At 42.2% G+C, this 17,407-nt stretch overlaps 2 long non-coding RNA genes across 2 annotated transcripts in view; one reads left to right on the top strand and one right to left on the bottom strand.

The window, feature by feature from the left end:
* LOC140598312 (uncharacterized) overlaps nucleotides 1-17,407 on the bottom strand; it is an 84,031-nt gene that overhangs the window by 56,565 nt on the left and 10,059 nt on the right. The window lies entirely within an intron of this gene.
* On the top strand, nucleotides 1,188-12,316 carry LOC140598309 (uncharacterized). Its single transcript, XR_012000630.1, has 2 exons — nucleotides 1,188-1,413; nucleotides 10,717-12,316. It is a non-coding gene; the product is annotated as an uncharacterized lncRNA (long non-coding RNA).

Genomic DNA, 17,407 nt, shown 5'->3' with positions numbered 1-17,407 from the left:
CACTGTGGAAAACAGTGTGGAGGTTCCTCAAATGTTAAAAATAGATTTATAGTACTATCCAGCAATTGCACTACTGAGTATTTACCCAAACTATACAAGACCATCCATTCAAAATGATACATGCACCCCTATGTTTATAGCAGCATTGTTTACAATAGCCACGATAGGGAAGCAGCCCAAGTATCCGTGGCTAGATGAATGAATAAAGAAGATGTGGTGTATATAGATATAGATACAGATATATATATACTGTAATATTACTAAGCCATCAAAAAGAATGGAATCTAGCTAACACGGATGGAACTTGAGAGTATTTCGCTAAGTGAAATAAGTCAGAGAAAGACAAATACCATATGATTTCACCATATGGAATGTAAGAAACAAAACAATAAGTAAAGGGGAAAAAGAGAGAGAGAGAGAGAGAGAGAAACCAAGAAACAGACTCTTCACTACAGAGAACACAATGATGGTTACCAAAGGGGAGGCAGGTAGGGGATGGGTATAATAGGTGATGGGGATTAAGGAGCATACTGGTTGTGATGAGCCCTGGGTGATGTACAAAAGTGCTGAATCACTATATTGTACACCTGAAAGGAATAGAACACTGAATGTAAACTAACTGGAATTAAAATAAAAGCTAAAAACATAAATTACAGAGAAAAAATTACATAGAGATAGTTATATCTTCCTCAATCAATATAATTAGGTAATTTATGTAACGTGTCAAGATTAGGCCTGGCACATGATTGGCACTCAATAAATGGCATGCCATTATTATTACCCAAATTTATTAATTACTGTCCTCAAATAAATTAGGGTCTACTTTAGGAATTAGGGAAGCTCAAATATTGATGCTTGGAGGATTGTGGAGGTAGAATAAGGCACTGTGTAAGATGAGCCTAACTAAGGCCCAAAACAATAGTTGCTGTATCTTGGTAGGGAAGAGGTCTGGAGACATCAGGAAAGACTTCCTGGAGGTGATGGCATGATAGTCTCCAAAGATGGCCAATTCCTTCCCCTCCTTGTATGTACGTGCTGCTCCACCCATCAAGAGATGAAAGCCGTACCTTCTCCCAGTGAAATCTAGGCTGGCCTAGCGATTTCTCAATAAAATGAAAGCAGAACTGATACTGTGTCATTTGTGGAACTAGCCCTCAGGAGGCCTGGCAGCTTCCACTTTTAGTCTTAGAAGCAGCCACCATGACATAACGATGATCAGACTAGACTGCTGAATGATAAGAGGTCAGTCAGGTAAAGGAGCACCAGGGCCGCAGAAATGTGAAGGAAGCTTCCTAAACCTTCAACCCCAGCCCAGGCCACCAACAAAGCAGCTGAGGGAGAGATGTCAACCAATGCCACATGGAGCCAAAGAATCACCACGCTGAACACCGCCCCAGTTCTGAACCCACAGAGGTATGAAAAATAATAAATCGTTGTACGGGGGATCCCTGGGTTGCTCAGCGGTTTAGCGCCTGCCTTCAGCCCAGGGCCTGATCCTGGAGTCCCGGGATCGAGTCCCACATCAGGCTCCCTGCGTGGAGCCTGCTTCTCCCTCCGCCTGTGTCTCTGCCTCTCTCTCTCTCTCATGAATAAATAAATAAAATCTTTAAAAAAATAAATAGATTAATAAAATATAATAAAATAAAATAAATCAATAAATCATTGTAGGCTTGAGCCATTAGGTTGGGTGATTATTTGTTAAAAAGCGAGAGAGAATATAAACAGGTGGGATTTGAATACAGGTAGGCCTCACAGGGACAAGCCTGGTGAGAAAGGCCTTCCAAATAGGGAAATGCAATTTAATAAATGAATCAATCCTGAGGCTTATGTCCCAGCCTCTCAATCCACTTCTGCTCACCTGCTACACTCCAGCCAGCTGAACTTCTCTAAGGCTCTCTTTAAACTCCCAGCCTCTACACCTGCTCTCTGGTTCTCTCTCAGTCACCTGTTAGGTCCCAAATATTATTTCTTTGGGGAAACCTTCCTTTGTTACATGTGCAATCCTAGTACATGTCGTAGTGTCGTACCTGTTAATCTAATGACCTTATTTCTCCATTGTGACAATCAATTAATTAACGGAAGGAAGGGAAAGCACTGACTGTAGAATGCAAACTAATTAACGAAGAAGAAATAACATAACTAGGAAATTACCATTTGCCACCATCATAGTATTAACTGATCCAGGCATGAATCATCAATAGATGCTCATAGGAGTGGGAGAGAGTGCGATGAGGTACAGGAGACTTGCACAGCCTCTGAGTATATGCCCTAAAACTATTTATTAATTACAAAGATGTGAAAGTAATTCTATAATGGAGAAAGCTGGCACACATCACTTTAATCAAGTGATCAAAGGTAACACCAGTAGAAATAGAACAAACTGACATCATACACTCACTGAACAATCACTGAGATGGACACAACCTCACTCATATAATGATCTGACAAAAATGTAAAACCTGAATCTGATCAGGAGGCATCAATGAACCCAAATTTATGGACCTTCTTACGTTTTTCCAAACATGTCAATAGCCTAAAAGACAAAGACTGAGGAAGCATTCCAGATTCAAAGAGACTAGAGATACAAGAAAACCAAAGGCAATGCATGATCCTGGATTGAATCCTGAGCCTGAAAAAATATGCCCTGAAGGGTGTTATTAGAACATTTGTAAATTTTTAGATAAATTATCTATAGATTAGATAATTATATTGACGAATGTTGAGTTTTTCTGATTTTGATTACTATGCTGTGGTTATTGAAGAGATGGTTCTTGGCAAACACAGTCTGAAGCGTATTGTGGTAAATGGGGCATGATCATGAAATTTATCTTATTGTTAAAAAACCAAATAAAGCAAATGTGGGAAATTATTAACAGTTGGTAAGACAAATACTGGATGATCTCACTTCTATGTGGAATCTAAAATACAAAAACAAACTGAATTCTTAAAAAAAACAGATCAGACTTACTGTTACCAAAGGCGGGAGGTGGAGGGACAATGGGAGGAATAGAGTCAAAAGGCACAAACTTCCTCTTATCCTACGCACTAGAGCTGTGATGGCCAACAGGAGGACTATAGCTAATACTGTTGTAGGATTTATAGGAAAGTTGTTAAGAGTAAATTCTAAGAGTTTTCACCCACAAGGTGAACTCTTTTTTTTTTTCTTGCTTTTCTTTTTGTTGCATCTGTATGAAAAGATGGATGCCAGGTGGACCTACTGTGGTACGATCTACGTAAATCAAATCATCATGCTGTACGGCTTAAACTTTTATAGTATTGTATGTCAATTACTTCCAATGTAACTGGGGGAAAAAAACAGTTGGCAAATAACGTTTGAAGAGTATACAAAATTTGTACTATTCTTGCAACGTGTCTATAAGCTTGAAATTATTTAGAATGAAAAGCTGGAAAAATGAAATAAAATATCAGATATCTGGTGGATAAAATACAAGGTGATATTACTGTATCTCTACCAGATTGGCTGAAAGGAAAAAGAATGAGTGATATCAAACATGGTAAGGGTGTGGAGCAATTGAAAGTTATCTACACTATGGGAGGGAGTATAAAGCGTTACAGCCACTTCAGAAAACTTTTTGGCAGTGTCTGCTGAAGTTGAACAGATCTATACCCTATGACTCAGCTGTTTCATGCTAAATTATAGATCTCATATATATGCAAATTCTATTTAAAAAAATATGCACTATAGCATGGCTATACTTCATAGCCAAAAAATTGGAAATTTCAATGTGATGTGGCATATTCGCAAAGTGGAGCACTACGGGGCAATGAAAAATGAATTATTTTGACCCACTAAGATGGAGAATGAATCTCACAAAAAAATTAAGCAAAATACATCAGATAAAAATAGTGCATCTCATGTGACTCCACTTATATAAAGTTCAAAAACAGGCAAAAATGGACCTATGGTTGTTAGAAGCCAGGATAATGGTTACCCGTTCAGGGAAAAGCAGTTAGTGGTGAAAAGGAAACATGAAAATGCTTCTGGAATTCTGCTAATGCTTTGGTGGTCTGGGTGCTGCTTATGCAGATGTGTCACTTTTTGAAAATTCATTGAGTTTTACCCTCATGATTCAGGCACTCTTCTGTAGGTATGTTTACATTAACAAAGGGAACAGGATGAGGATAATATTGCAGGAGTCTGCTCTGGGCACTGTTGCTGTAAGTGCTTTCCACGGATTAAATGACATTGGCAAATCTTAAAACATGCGCTATTGGGTCTATGCCACTGCCACATATCCTTCATTTTCACAAGTGGAGACACTGAGGCCCAGAGCACTTAAGCAACTTTCTGAGGGTCACACAGCAAGTGGCTAATCAGGACTCAAATCCAGGGGCCTACAGAAGACTCTGTAGGTTCATTCCTAGGTGCCATGTGCCACTGTGTCTTAATGAAGAGCCCTCTGGTATAGAGATCTTCATTTCTTCATCAAAAGGCCTCCTGGATAAACCCAGGATGTTAGGAATTATGCAAACGAGCTTAAAGAATCAGAGACTCTAGTAATAAAGACTGAGAGAGGAATACAGTGCCAAACTGAACCAGGATAATGAGGCTGATTTTAATGCCACTTCTCAGTCCTTATTTGCAAAATTAAGATCTAAGGGATGGGGCGGGAGGAGAAAACCACCTCAACTATAAAAGGCAGGGTGGATACCCATGAGATAAGAAAGTTGAAGAAGTGCTAATGATCCAATTAAAAAATGGAATGCGGCTCTGTGATCCTTATCCCAATTATCATAGATTCTGAGCCATGTAATATACTCACTGCAGCAAGAGAAAGTGTAGAGAAAATTAATGGTTTGGTTTTGTCTTCTTCTACCTGTGGCAATAATTTTTTTGAATTATTAATCCATGATTTCTTTGCTGTATGTCTGATCTTCCATCCCAAAGAGATTTCAGGGATTTTTGCCAAGCAGAATGGTGCAGGCTTTTCAGCCAGTGAATTTTTTCATATTCCGTGTAAGTTTAAAATGGGCTGGATTTATCAGATTCAGGGGAGGGAGAAACTGGCAGAGAGAGTGAGGGGTTCACTCCAGACAGAAAAGGGCAGGGTGAAGATGGAGAATGAGGGTCTCTTGAAGAGTAGGAATGTTGGCTCTGGATAGGACCAGCACTCAGGCAAATATGAGCTCAGAACAAACTAGAAGGAACACCCCTAGAAGCTAGGCCCAGGCTCAGAGGCCCCTGGCCACCAAGCTCAAAACAGAAGCAGAAGGTCCACAGATCATGTGAATCTCAGCAGTGGGGCCCCTATAAGTACTCAACTCGACAAATATTAAATATACTCGAGGGACAGGAAAGCTCAAAATTGACTGAAAAGTTGTGTGTGTGTGAGAGAGAGAGAGATTGTGTGTGTGTGTGTGTGTGTGTGTGTGTTTCCCAACTTTACAGTTTGAGAATTTGGAAGATGAGCTAAAGTAAGGAAAATAAGCAGTGATATTTCCATCATACCTGAGCCTGACGATTTAGATGCAGATCTCCCACATATGAAATGGGTGGAAACTACCCCATATGGACTCCAAAGAGCATTTTGCATCATGAAAAATCACTTGCATCAAAAGAACATTATCTCCTCTGCTTTTCCCGATGCCTGCTTAATAACTCCCAAAGCCCCACTCTGCTGTGACAAACAAGCCTGGCTTGGACTCCACATTCCCTCTTCTTGACCTTGGGGTCCAATTGCTCATGAATTCCTGACGCTAGTATTTCTGTCAGGCAGGGCTGTTTTAAGATGACTTCAAGTTTCAACAAAACCGAATGATATATTCAACCAACAGTATCTCCCTCCTGTGAGTAAAGATTTGATTGAAACTTGTATGGTGACTGCTATTATCATCACACATTATAAGCCAGGTGTATCATCTAGGATATTTAAATTTACCTAGAAGCCAACTGTTACTGCTACTAGGGGCAGCACAGAACCATTTAAGTACAGAACTGGGTAAAATAGGAGAATTATCATGGAAGCTGGAGCCATTAGCCCAGATGTGTAGAAGGCTGGCGGCAATGATAATTACACATCATTAGTGCATCTGCAAGAATGAGATCCCTTCTTCCCCAGTGGGAGAGGAAAATCCGCCTAGTGTAGGTGAACACACAGCATCATGGCGGCAATCCACCACTGTCTGGACTCTGGGAAAAGGGCGTCCTTTCCTGGGAACGTTGTCTGTGGGTACAAGGATACCGGAACCTTCAGTGAAGGGTAATTGGCTAATACAGAAAAGCGCTGTTGTCTGGATACCAGACAGAGCTGCATATGCACAGTGTCAGAGCTGGGTAGCAGAAGAGGATGTCTTGATTAAAAATGAGGGGTGTCAGCAGGTGCATGGGAACATCTTTTGCAAATCCCCACTCACGTGGAGTCAAGGAAGGGAAGGACGGAGCTGCAGGGCAGAGTTTCTCTGATGCTTTCTCGCTGGATGTGTTTGTGTGAATGATCTGAGCAGCCCCAGTCTATGCAGCGACAACATTTGGAGTTGAAATTGAGACATTAATCCCACGTAGGGATTCAATTCACTGAAGAAACAGAACTCATTGGTGAAAAGTTACAGACTTTGAAGGCGGTGAGACAATGTTGATAATGGGGTGGCTACATTCGGGTGCTCTGGGCAGGCAAGATTTGAGTCCAGATATCTCATGTATTGGCAGTGTGATCTCGGGTAATGACTTCACCTCCCTGAACCTCCATAACCTCATCTATAAAGTGATAATCCATCTCAACACATTACTGGAGGATTCAGTGAGATATTCATGTCTCAGCATACGGCATTGTGCCTGACATACAGTACATGCTCACAAATGTTAGCTTTATTATTATGCAAGCGTGTGCAGGGGTGTGTGACATAATGAAAAATATGTGTTTGGTCTCTGCCTCCAGCTCCTGACCAGAGTTCCTAAATCCCTTAGAATTTCCTGGCCATGGGAGTGTCCTTTGTTCTAATGAGGTAACTCTCATTGGGATCCTAAATGGGATGGTCACCAGACGGACCAGGCTTGAACCTTTCAGCCCCACCCCCCCCATCCATCCAAGGAGACTGAGTAAATGATCAATCATGCCTATGTGGTAAAACCTCGATAAAAATGCCTAAGCAATGGAGTTCAGAGAGCTTCCAAGTTGAACACATCCACATGCCAAGAAGGAAGTGTACATCTACTCCTCAGGGATAGAAGCTAGTATTTTTCAGGACTTTTTCAGACTTCACCCCATGTACCTCTTCATCTGACTGCCATCTGTATCCTTTAGAATATCCTTTGGTATAAACCAGTAAACATTAAATAAAGTGTTCCCCTGAGCTCTGTGAGCCATTATATGTAGAAGGGGGTTATAGAAACCTCTGGATCCTAGCCAACTAGTCAGAAGCACAGATGATACCCCGGGACTGATAACCAGTATCTGAGTTGCGGGGGGGCAGCCTGTGGGACCGACCCTTTAACCTTGGGATTTGCTGTGACTCTGGGTTGTTAGCATCAGAAATGAATTGTAGGGCACCTGGCTGGCTCAATCAGTAGAGAATGTGACCCTTGATCTCAGGGTTGTGAGTTCAAGCCCCATGTTGTGTATAGAGCTTACTTTAAAAATAATTAAATAAAGGTATTACCATATTACCTACTTTAAAAAAAAATAAAGAATTTAATTTAAGACAGTCAGTTGGTGTCTGAAGAGTCCAAGAATTTGGTGTGGGAAAAATGCCCACACACATGGTATCAGGAGTATTCTGTGAGTAGAGAAATAGTTTTCCTTGAGGGTATGTTCTAGCTAGCCTGTGGCTCTGTGAATCTGAAAAGCACAAAAGGAAAAGTATAGATATGGAAAAGCAGATATAAATGCACCCTGAGTTCCCCTAAGGCTCATCAACCCAAGGGACAAATGGGGTCATGATCAGTGATGAATCATATTTCCCTGGCTCTGGACGTCAAATGTAAAATCCAGGATCTCTGGACCCACCTTAACATTTTGCATGGTCTCTTGTGAAAAGAGCTGTTTGGCCTTTTCTCTACAGCCCTCCATGAGGGAAAGTCAGAAACAAGTTCACAAGGGCCAGTAAGGGGCAGATATTACAAGCATAGATAAGGTTTATTGAACACTTACTCTATGTAGGGCAGTACGCTGAGCCCTTTTGCATGTTGAACCACACTGAATCCTTCTAAACAACCTTAGGAGGTTGGTAGTAATTGTCCTCATATTTGTTTATAGATATACAAACAAAGCCCCAAAATTTAAGTAACTGTCCCAAAATCATAGTGATAAGAAGTGGTATGAAGAATGTCTGCCCTCAAAGCCAGCAGTCTTTTTTTTTTTTTTAATTAATTTTTATTGGTGTTCAATTTACCAACATACAGAAAAACACCCAGTGCTCATCCCATCAAGTGTCCACCTCAGTGCCCGTCACCCATTCCCCTCCAACACCCGCCCTCCTCCCCTTCCACCACCCCTAGTTCGTTTCCCCGAGTTAGGAGTCTTTATGTTCTGTCTCCCTTCCTGATATTTCCCAACATTTCTTTTCCCTTCCTTTATATTCCCTTTCACTATTATTCATATTCCCCAAATGAATGAGAACATACACTGTTTGTCCTTCTCCGATTGACTTATTTCACTCAGCATAATACCCTCCAGTTCCATCCACGTTGAAGCAAATGGTGGGTATTTGTCGTTTCTAATTGCTGAGTAATATTCCATTGTATACATAAACCACATCTTCTTTATCCATTCATTTTTCGATGGACACCGAGGCTCCTTCCACAGTTTAAAGCCAGCAGTCTTTATGCCCATATTGTTCTCCTGAGGTACCTTATGTGTAAACCATCTTCTCGATTGCCCCTTACAATTCTATCCCCACTATGAAAACCAACTCATTCAAACAGATGCCTGATGGACAGCCCCTAAGACATGCTCAGATGCTCTGAATCCCATTGGGAGCCAAAATTAGGTTCAAAATGAGCCACTACCTCCCCTTGACGTAAATCGGATCATTCATAGACAATGGAGAAATTGCAAATGAGCTGAGAGCCTAAAGGCTTGCCCCAAATCCAAAACATGCCATTAAAAAAAAAATTAATAGACCTAGAACAGTCTACTGGGTAGAGAGGCCATTAATATAAAATAAATAATTGTAGTGAGGTGGGTGAGTACAAGCTCATAAATTCTCACTTGCTTATTAAGGGAGGTATCTTTTGGACTCACATTCTTAACGTCAATGACTGCATATAGATGAATTAGAAATGTATGTTTTCCTTAAATACCAAACACTGACTGCTACTCCTCCCTGATGCAGAAAAAAATGAAGTCATAAAGGAATGAATTAAGTTTCTGTTTACTTTCCTATTATCAAAGAGAATACTTCACAGCTAGAGGGGAACTTAATGATTAACTATTCTAACTCCCTCCCAACGTACATGAGAAAAATTCCAGTTTAGGCCACACGAGGCTCTCAGGTGATTTAAAATTCAAACATACTAGTGGAGCACAAACACATTTGAATTTACTTCGTACCACCGACAGCTCTAATCAAGGTATGAGTCTTCTGTTCAAAGCCAACAACTGATTAGCCTTAATGATGAATGGACATAGAATCCTAATTCATATTGATTCCAGCTGCAGGCCTCTGCTATTTCAGTTCTGAACTTACACAATTATTACCCATATTACAAAGCAGTATTGATTGTTTTTCATCTTCATCTAAACATCAATTGGCCTATCTTTTGAAGAGTCCCCCCCCCCCCCCCCCGCCAAGGTCATTTGAAACCATTAGGATCACACATGTTGACTCTAGGTAAACAAAATAAATATGGTCTAAAATGATGAAAGAAGCCACAGGTGAGTTTATCCCAGACCAGAAGAGCCATTGCTTTTGTGTCCGAGGAGACCATAGGATTAATGGAGCAGCTCCTTGTTCAACATGGCGCTCAAGCCATAGGGTAGCCAAGGCTAAGGGGACTAAGTGGATGGGAGCGAGGGCAGCCTTGTAGATCCTGATTATGGCAGTATGGTATACAGAAAGCAGCTGGGAGCTCTCAGTCTCCTGTGAAGGGCACAGAAGTATCTATGAGAATCAAGAAACCAAAAACATCCTCTTGGTTGAGGGTTGAGGATGTGATGTGTGGACCTGATAAACCAGAGGCAACTGCAGAACCACAGCGAGCATCAGTAGAAGCAAAGGGGATGCACAGCTAAGTGGAGACAACAGATAATGGTCCTTCTCTCCATGATCTGGCATGTCCCAATACTGAGTAGAAGCAAAGGGGATGCACAACTAAGTGGAGACAACAGATAATGGTCCTTCTCTCCACGATCTGGCATGTCCCAATACTGAGGCTTCACTTCACACCAGGAACTGCAGGTATGCCTGATGAGGAGGACAGAAAGGAATGCAAGGGAAAAGCTGGGGTCAACTGACTAGTATCCAAAAGAGACTGACTCTTAAGCAGGAAGTAATTTCATCTTCTCTAACACAAAAGGTGCTGGAAGTGGATGCTTAAGAGTGAAATTAAATTAGGTTACAGGAAAACAAAGTTCCATTTTCACCCACCTGAGTTTTTTTGACTATGAAACTGCCTGCTGCATAAAGTAAGCTCTTAATACCATCTCTGCCCTAATAATGTTTGGCTGCTGTAGCTACTGTTACTATTACTGTTGTTGTATTTTTACACTATGATCTCCCGGAAGCAAGTACAGGATCTTTTTGTTTCTGTATCTCCAGTGTGTATCATGGAATACTCTCCTCAATACTTGTGTTGAACGAACGAGCATGCACTGCTATTATTTGGAACCGGGTGTCCAGGTTCCTGAGTGACTGATGAGAGGACTCCAAGAACCAGTACTAGACATACAGCATGAATACGAAGTGACCTTCTGCTGTGCTAAGCCATGGAGATTTGGGAGCTACTTGTCATTGCAGCACAACCCAGTCCATCCTGACTGATGTCAACTAAAATGTGAAATGTATTCAAGAAGTGCCTAGTCTGTGAAATTCCCTTTTATACTTTTATAAATTTAATCTTCACTGTCTGTATTTTATGGTCAATGAATCCAAAGCTCAATGATATTAAAGGGTGATCTGTCTCATGCCACACAGTCAGTAAAAAAAAATAGGACCATCTGAGTCCAGAATCCTAGACTTCTGGACTGCATCCAAATTGAGCCCTTCTTGTACCTGGTTTTCAATGACACAGTTTACTTTGAATTTCACAAGGGATGGCTACTTGATTTCTATTCCTTCCCAAGCAGTCCTAAAGAAAGTCAAGGTTTGGGATAGAGTACCAGGAAGGAGAGATGACAGGTGGAAGACATCCAGGGTCGAAATGAAAAATCCTTATTTGAAAATTTGGGGTAACTCATGGAGAAGTGAAGGGTGTTCTGCTTCCCCACAAGCTGAGATAGAATAAAAAAAAAAGGAGAGAAGTATTGGCAAAAAATGTAGAGCAACTGGAACTCCCACACGTTGCTGGTGGGAGTGCAAAACACTTCAGTCACTCTGGAAAATAATCTGGCAGTTTCTAATAAAATTAAACATACTCCCACCCCCAAGATCCTGCAGTTCCAGTCCTAGGATGAGACTCAAGAGAAACAAGTACATATGTCCACGAAAAGATTTGTACGAGAAGGTTCATAGAAGCTTAATTCAACATAGTCTCACCCAGAAACAATGCAAATGTCTGTGATCAGGAAAACAGATAATTGAGGTATATTCATACAATGTAATACTCATCATCAAATAAAATAGAATGAAATATGGGAAAGTATCACGCAGATGATTTCCAAAAAACATTATGTTGAGCAACAGAAGCTAGACACAAAAGACTGTCTACTGTATGATTCAGTTTATGTAAATAGCAAAGAGACAAAGCTAATCCACAGTGATTGAAGTCACACAGGGGCTACATCCAAGGGTAGGGGGACAAAGCAGAAAAGGTCATGAGGGATTTTTCTGAGATGAAGAAAAATCTCATCTGGTTCATGGTTCACGGTTCATGGCCAGACCCAGGCGATGGTTACAATAAGGCATATGCCTACGCATAAGTCCACCAAGCTGCAAACTCATGCATTTCACTGTATGCCAGCTATGCCTTGAGACATACACAAATAATAATAATTGAGAGGATGATAAAAATTCTACCTCTACTCTGGGGCACCTGGGTGGCTCAGTGATTGAGTGTCTGCCTTGGGCTCAGGTGGTGATCCTGGGGTCCTGGGATTGAGTCCCACATTGGGCTCCCTGCATGGAGCCTGCTTCTCCCTCTATGTCTCTGCCTCTCTGTGTGCCTCTCATGAATAAATAAATAAAATCTTTTTTAAAAAAATAATTCTATCTGCATCTTAAGAGGGTGAGCAGGGCATTGGGGCCCCAGATCTTTGGGTGCCAAAAGTCAATAGCAGAGGGGAATAGCAGAGGGGAATAGCAAGGGGAATAGAGAGTTCTGGAGTTACAACAGAGAGGATATGATCCATTCACTCTAGGATGGTATGTCCTCGAGACTAGGACTGAGGATACTGCAAGTGATGGAAGCCTCAGGGATGACTACTTGTGAATGCAAGGAAGACTCCAGAATACCGGGGTGGACAAATGTGGCTGAGTCTATGGTGGCTGGAGAAGATGCTCTGAGGGGGGCATCTCTAAAGCATCCCGAACAAATGGCCCAGAGCCAGAGTCCACAGCACCCTGTCACAGCTGAAAAAGCACCATTAACAACGAGCCCTCAGGGAGCTCAAAACCAAGCCTTGCTTTACTTTTCTAAATACCTCACATGTCCCAAGACATTTGCATAACCCCAAGATGGGGTAAGGGACCCCGAAAGGCGACAGTGAATTTCTCATCAGGCCTTGTGGGCTTAGGCCAAGAGCCAATCCCGTTCTAGTAACTTACTCTTAAGTGTTACAGAAACACCGAAGCCACTTTTTCCAGTTGGCCACCTTGAAGTTCACTGTGGATGTGATCTGTCAGAAAGGGGAGGGCGTATTTCACCTCCTCGCAACCAGAACACTAGGCTTCCCAGCCTGTCCCGGCCCCTCGCTGTTCTAGAACCCCAGGCAGGTCTCTTCTCCTCTCCGAGCCTCAGCGTTCTCACCTGTAAAATGGGGACAGTAGCTTCAGCGTCCTCACAGGGTTGTTGTGAGGATTTACAATGAGAACACGTGTTAATACAGAAAACCTGTATGGGCCAGCTGCTTGGTTGCCTCGACTCACTTTCTAGCCATTTGCTCAGAGGCTGGGTTTCCAGAGACTGCATTAAGTGTGGAGACAGGTCCATTTTCAGAAATAAACTCTCTGGGGCCCCCAGCTGGGAGTCTGAATTCACTCACTGACACTGTGGCTATTCAGATGAAGTGAGGTGGAAACAGAGGTGCAATGACCCAGCAAATTCTAGAGCTGGGAAGGAAAGCATCAAGGCATAACTAGAAGAAAAGAAAGCAACAGGCTTGGGGGCGGCATCTGGGGGTGGTGGTTGGAGGGGCTGAGTTCACTATGCTGCCTGCTGGGAAGCTTTCTCGCATCTTCTTCCCCAAAGATACACACACACACACACACACACACACACACACTCTGGATTTCAGGGCTTGGGGACAAGATGGGACATCCTAAAACCAAGCTGTGACTCCTGTTTCACACTGATACTCAGAGTTCTTCCTTTCTCGCTGCCCCACACCAGCCCGACCCAGAAATGTCATCCCCTTTGGAAACCGGCTGTGTGTCTGATTTCTTCAGAAAACAACAGGCAATCTGCAGGGCTGTGAGCAAAGTGCTATGAGAACGAGCCCCCAGAAGGACAGTAGTGAGCCCAGGTCCCGTCCTGGCCGGTCCCCAACCTGCTGGGTGCCATAGGCTAAGCCACAGCATCTCTCTCAACTTCAGTTATTTGAGCCCCATAATCAGGGCTTGGAGAAATGAATCATGCCAGCTCAGATAATTCGTGATTTTCATTTTTTACAACTTGGTCATGAAGCCGTGGAACACTGGCAAGTAAAACCTTGACTTTAAAAAAATTGAATGAGAGGCTTTTTTTTTTATTAAGATTTTATTTATTTATTCATGAGAGACACACACAGAGAGAGAGAGAGAGAGAGAGAGAGAGTCAGAGACACAGTCAGAGGGAGAAGCAGGCTCCATGCAGGGAGCCTGATGGGGGACTTGATCCCGGGACTCCAGGATCACACCCTGGGCCGATGGCAGGTGCTAAACTGCTGAGCCACCCAGGGATCCCCAAGAAGCTGTTCTTAATTCACCTGATTCCACAAACACTGGATGAGATACAAACAGGTCACAGTGACGAAGCAAGATACGGGGCTTTTGCTGGAAGAAAGTTACCGTCTAGTGAAGAAAGACAGAAGGCATGGGGTCTCAGCTTAGCCTACCATGCCAGCCCCCCACTCCCAGAGAATGCACCCTGAAAGCACAGGGGGCGCACTTCCAAGGACTGGGGGACAGGGAATCTTCTCAAAGGAACTAATGCTTCACCTGAGACTTGTTTTCATTTTTTCCTCATTGTAAACATATAGATAAATAAATAGAAAATAAAAAGCACCAACTCTGAGGGGCAGAGTGGCTCAGCGGTTGAGCGTCTGCCTTTGGCTCAGGTCATGATCCCGGGGTCCCAGGATCGAGTCCCGCATCGGGTTCCCTACAGGGAGCCTGCTTCTCCTTCTGCCTCTGTCTCTGCCTCTCTCTCTGTGTCTCTCATGAATAAATAAATAAAATCTTAAAAAAAAAAACCCACAACTCTGAAACAATTCCCTCTCACACACAACCACATGCACACAAACACACACAAATGATGGGTATCCTAGTTTTTTGTCTGTCTGTATGTACATACCCTCTTTGAAAAGCTGGGCCATGCAATCCATGCTATTTTTAAATCCATTTATTTTTCACTTGATACATTGTGAACATCTTCCCCCGAGAGTAAATCACTTTAATCATCTTCAGATTATTCCGTTAAATGAATGTACCATAATTGGCTTCATGAAGACTCTCAATGTGGACATTTGGGCGGTTTACAATTTTCCTTGCTTCTATCAACAACCGTGTGGTAAATGTTTATAGCTTAATTTTTTGCACATACCCTCCTTTATTTTCTCAGAATGAATGCCAAACAGTGAAATCACTGAGTCAAAAATCACAGATCTTTTTAAGGCTTTGACATACAGGGCCAGATTTTCCCCTACAGGTTTTGCTCATTTTCAATTCCATCGGTGCTACACAAACTTGCCAATTTCTCCCACAGGCTCCCCATGGGTAGGTATTATCATGTATTGTTAAATATGCAAGTTCTGCTTACTTTGGCCTTTCAAAATTGCCTGTTTGCTAATATTGTATGTCAACAATGCTTCGGTGTAACAAGTTTCCTTCTTGCATCTTTTCCTTCTACATTAATTCAAACTATCTCTTTATATACAAAGAATATCGTCATTCTGGCCCATCGTGTACGTTACAAATATTTTCCCATCTTTTCACTCACACGGCAGTTTGAAAATGGTTTTTCTCACAGAAAAACAAGTCTGGTGATTTAAAGTTTCTGCCTTTGTTCTGCCTAAGAAAGTCATTCCTTACCATTAGATTTTTTAAAGACTCTCCTGTTATTTCACCTAATGCTTTATAGTTTGGTTTTTAAAATATTTAAATCTTGATTCAAATGAGTTGCCTCTAGGACACAATGGAGATGATAAAGGATGGGTTTCAATTTTTTACTTTTATATACTCTTATAATGCTGGGCTTTGGGTTCTGTACAATGATCAAGCACTACTTTTGTCATTCGAATAATTATGAAAAATGTATCACCCACTTGGGCTTTTATTCTGGAATCTGATAGGTAGGAACCTAACTTTTGTTGGTTCTCTAAATGGCTCCTCAGTTGCCCTGACACCTGTTATATGGCTCAGAGCTGAGATCTGGAAGGCATAGAAGAGTGAACCTGGTGAAAAAGGCCAGAAGTGCACATCAGTGAGGGGAAACAGTGTATTCAGACAAGTAAGAAAATAGCCAGTGGGTTCAGGGAATTCCAGGTCAATCAACGTGACTCAAGTGAAAGGTATGGATAGAGTCTTCTTAGTTTTAGGGGGCAGATTTAGGGGGCTATGTTTTAAAAATTCATAATTCAAGAACTAAAGTTATCACGACTTGTGACAATGGTCCCCACTTTCTAGAGTTCATTAGCTATTTAAACATTTGCTCTATTTGCTTTATCTTCTGTTAATAGAAGTAAAACATTACAGAGGAAGTTAATATTCTCATTGATGATCATTTCCCATTCTATTCTCTCTTTCTGTGTTTGCATAATTGGTACATTCCCACTTAGGTTCCAATAAGTTATGCCTATGATTCTGTGTGTGTGTGTGTGTGTGTGTGTGTGTGTTAAGATTAGGTTTGGCCACGAGTGAAAAGAAACCCTAAGGGACAACTGGGTGGCTCAGTTGGTTAAGCATCTGCCTTCAGTTCAGATCATGATCCCAGGCTTCTGCTTGTGCTCGTGCTCTCTCTGACAAACAAAATCTTAAAACACACACACACACAACAAAAAACCCTGAAGGGGAAGAGGTGTTGCTGTTTTCTTTTTTAAGATTTTATTTATTTAATTGTCAGAAAGAGAACACAAGCAGGGGGAGCTGCAGGCAGTGGGAGAGGGAGAAGTAGGCTCCCCCATTGAGCAGGGAGCCAAATGTGGGACTTGATCTCAGAACTCCAGGATCATGACCTGAGTCGAAGGCAGATGTTTAACCAACTGAGCCACCCAGGCGCCCCGGGAAGAGGGGAAGGAGGGTCTTTAAAGATAGATATTTATATCTCTCTCATATAAAAGTCTTGGTAGAGAGTCCAGACCTGCTATGGCTTCTTTATGATTCAAGAACCCAGCTTCCTTCTACCTTACAGCTCTTCCATGCATGGATTCCATTCTAAAATTTATTTCTTGGTCCAAGATGGCCATTCTAGCTCCTGCCTTCACACCCATATTCCAGCCAATAGAAAGGGATAGAAGGGGTAGAGATGAAATACAGCAAAGAAGAGAAGAAGGTGTTGTCAGTTGAACTGTGTCTACCAAAAAGATATGTTGATGTCCTAACCCCCAGGATCTGTCAATGTGACCTGATTTGGAAATGAGGTTTCTGCAAACCTAATCAAGTTAAGACGCATTACTGTGGGTCCTAGTCCAATATGACCAGTGTCCTCTAAATCCTGGAAAGATTTAGACACATAGGGAGGAACGTCATGGGAAGACAGAGGCAGATATTGGAATGATGTGTCTGTAAGCCAAGGAATTCCAAGGACTGCCAGCGACACCAGAAGCTGGGAGAAAGGCATGGAACAGATTCTCCCCTGGAGCCACCGAGGGAGCACAGCTATGCTGATAGGACTTCTGGCCCCCAAGAGCAGTGAGGGAATACTCAGTTTATGCCCCCC

The sequence above is a fragment of the Vulpes vulpes genome, chromosome 3 (genome assembly GCF_048418805.1).
Source record: "Vulpes vulpes isolate BD-2025 chromosome 3, VulVul3, whole genome shotgun sequence".
Classification (NCBI taxonomy): domain Eukaryota; kingdom Metazoa; phylum Chordata; class Mammalia; order Carnivora; family Canidae; genus Vulpes; species Vulpes vulpes.
Note: the sequence above shows the minus strand (reverse complement) of the source record. Positions and strands in the feature narration are given on the sequence as shown.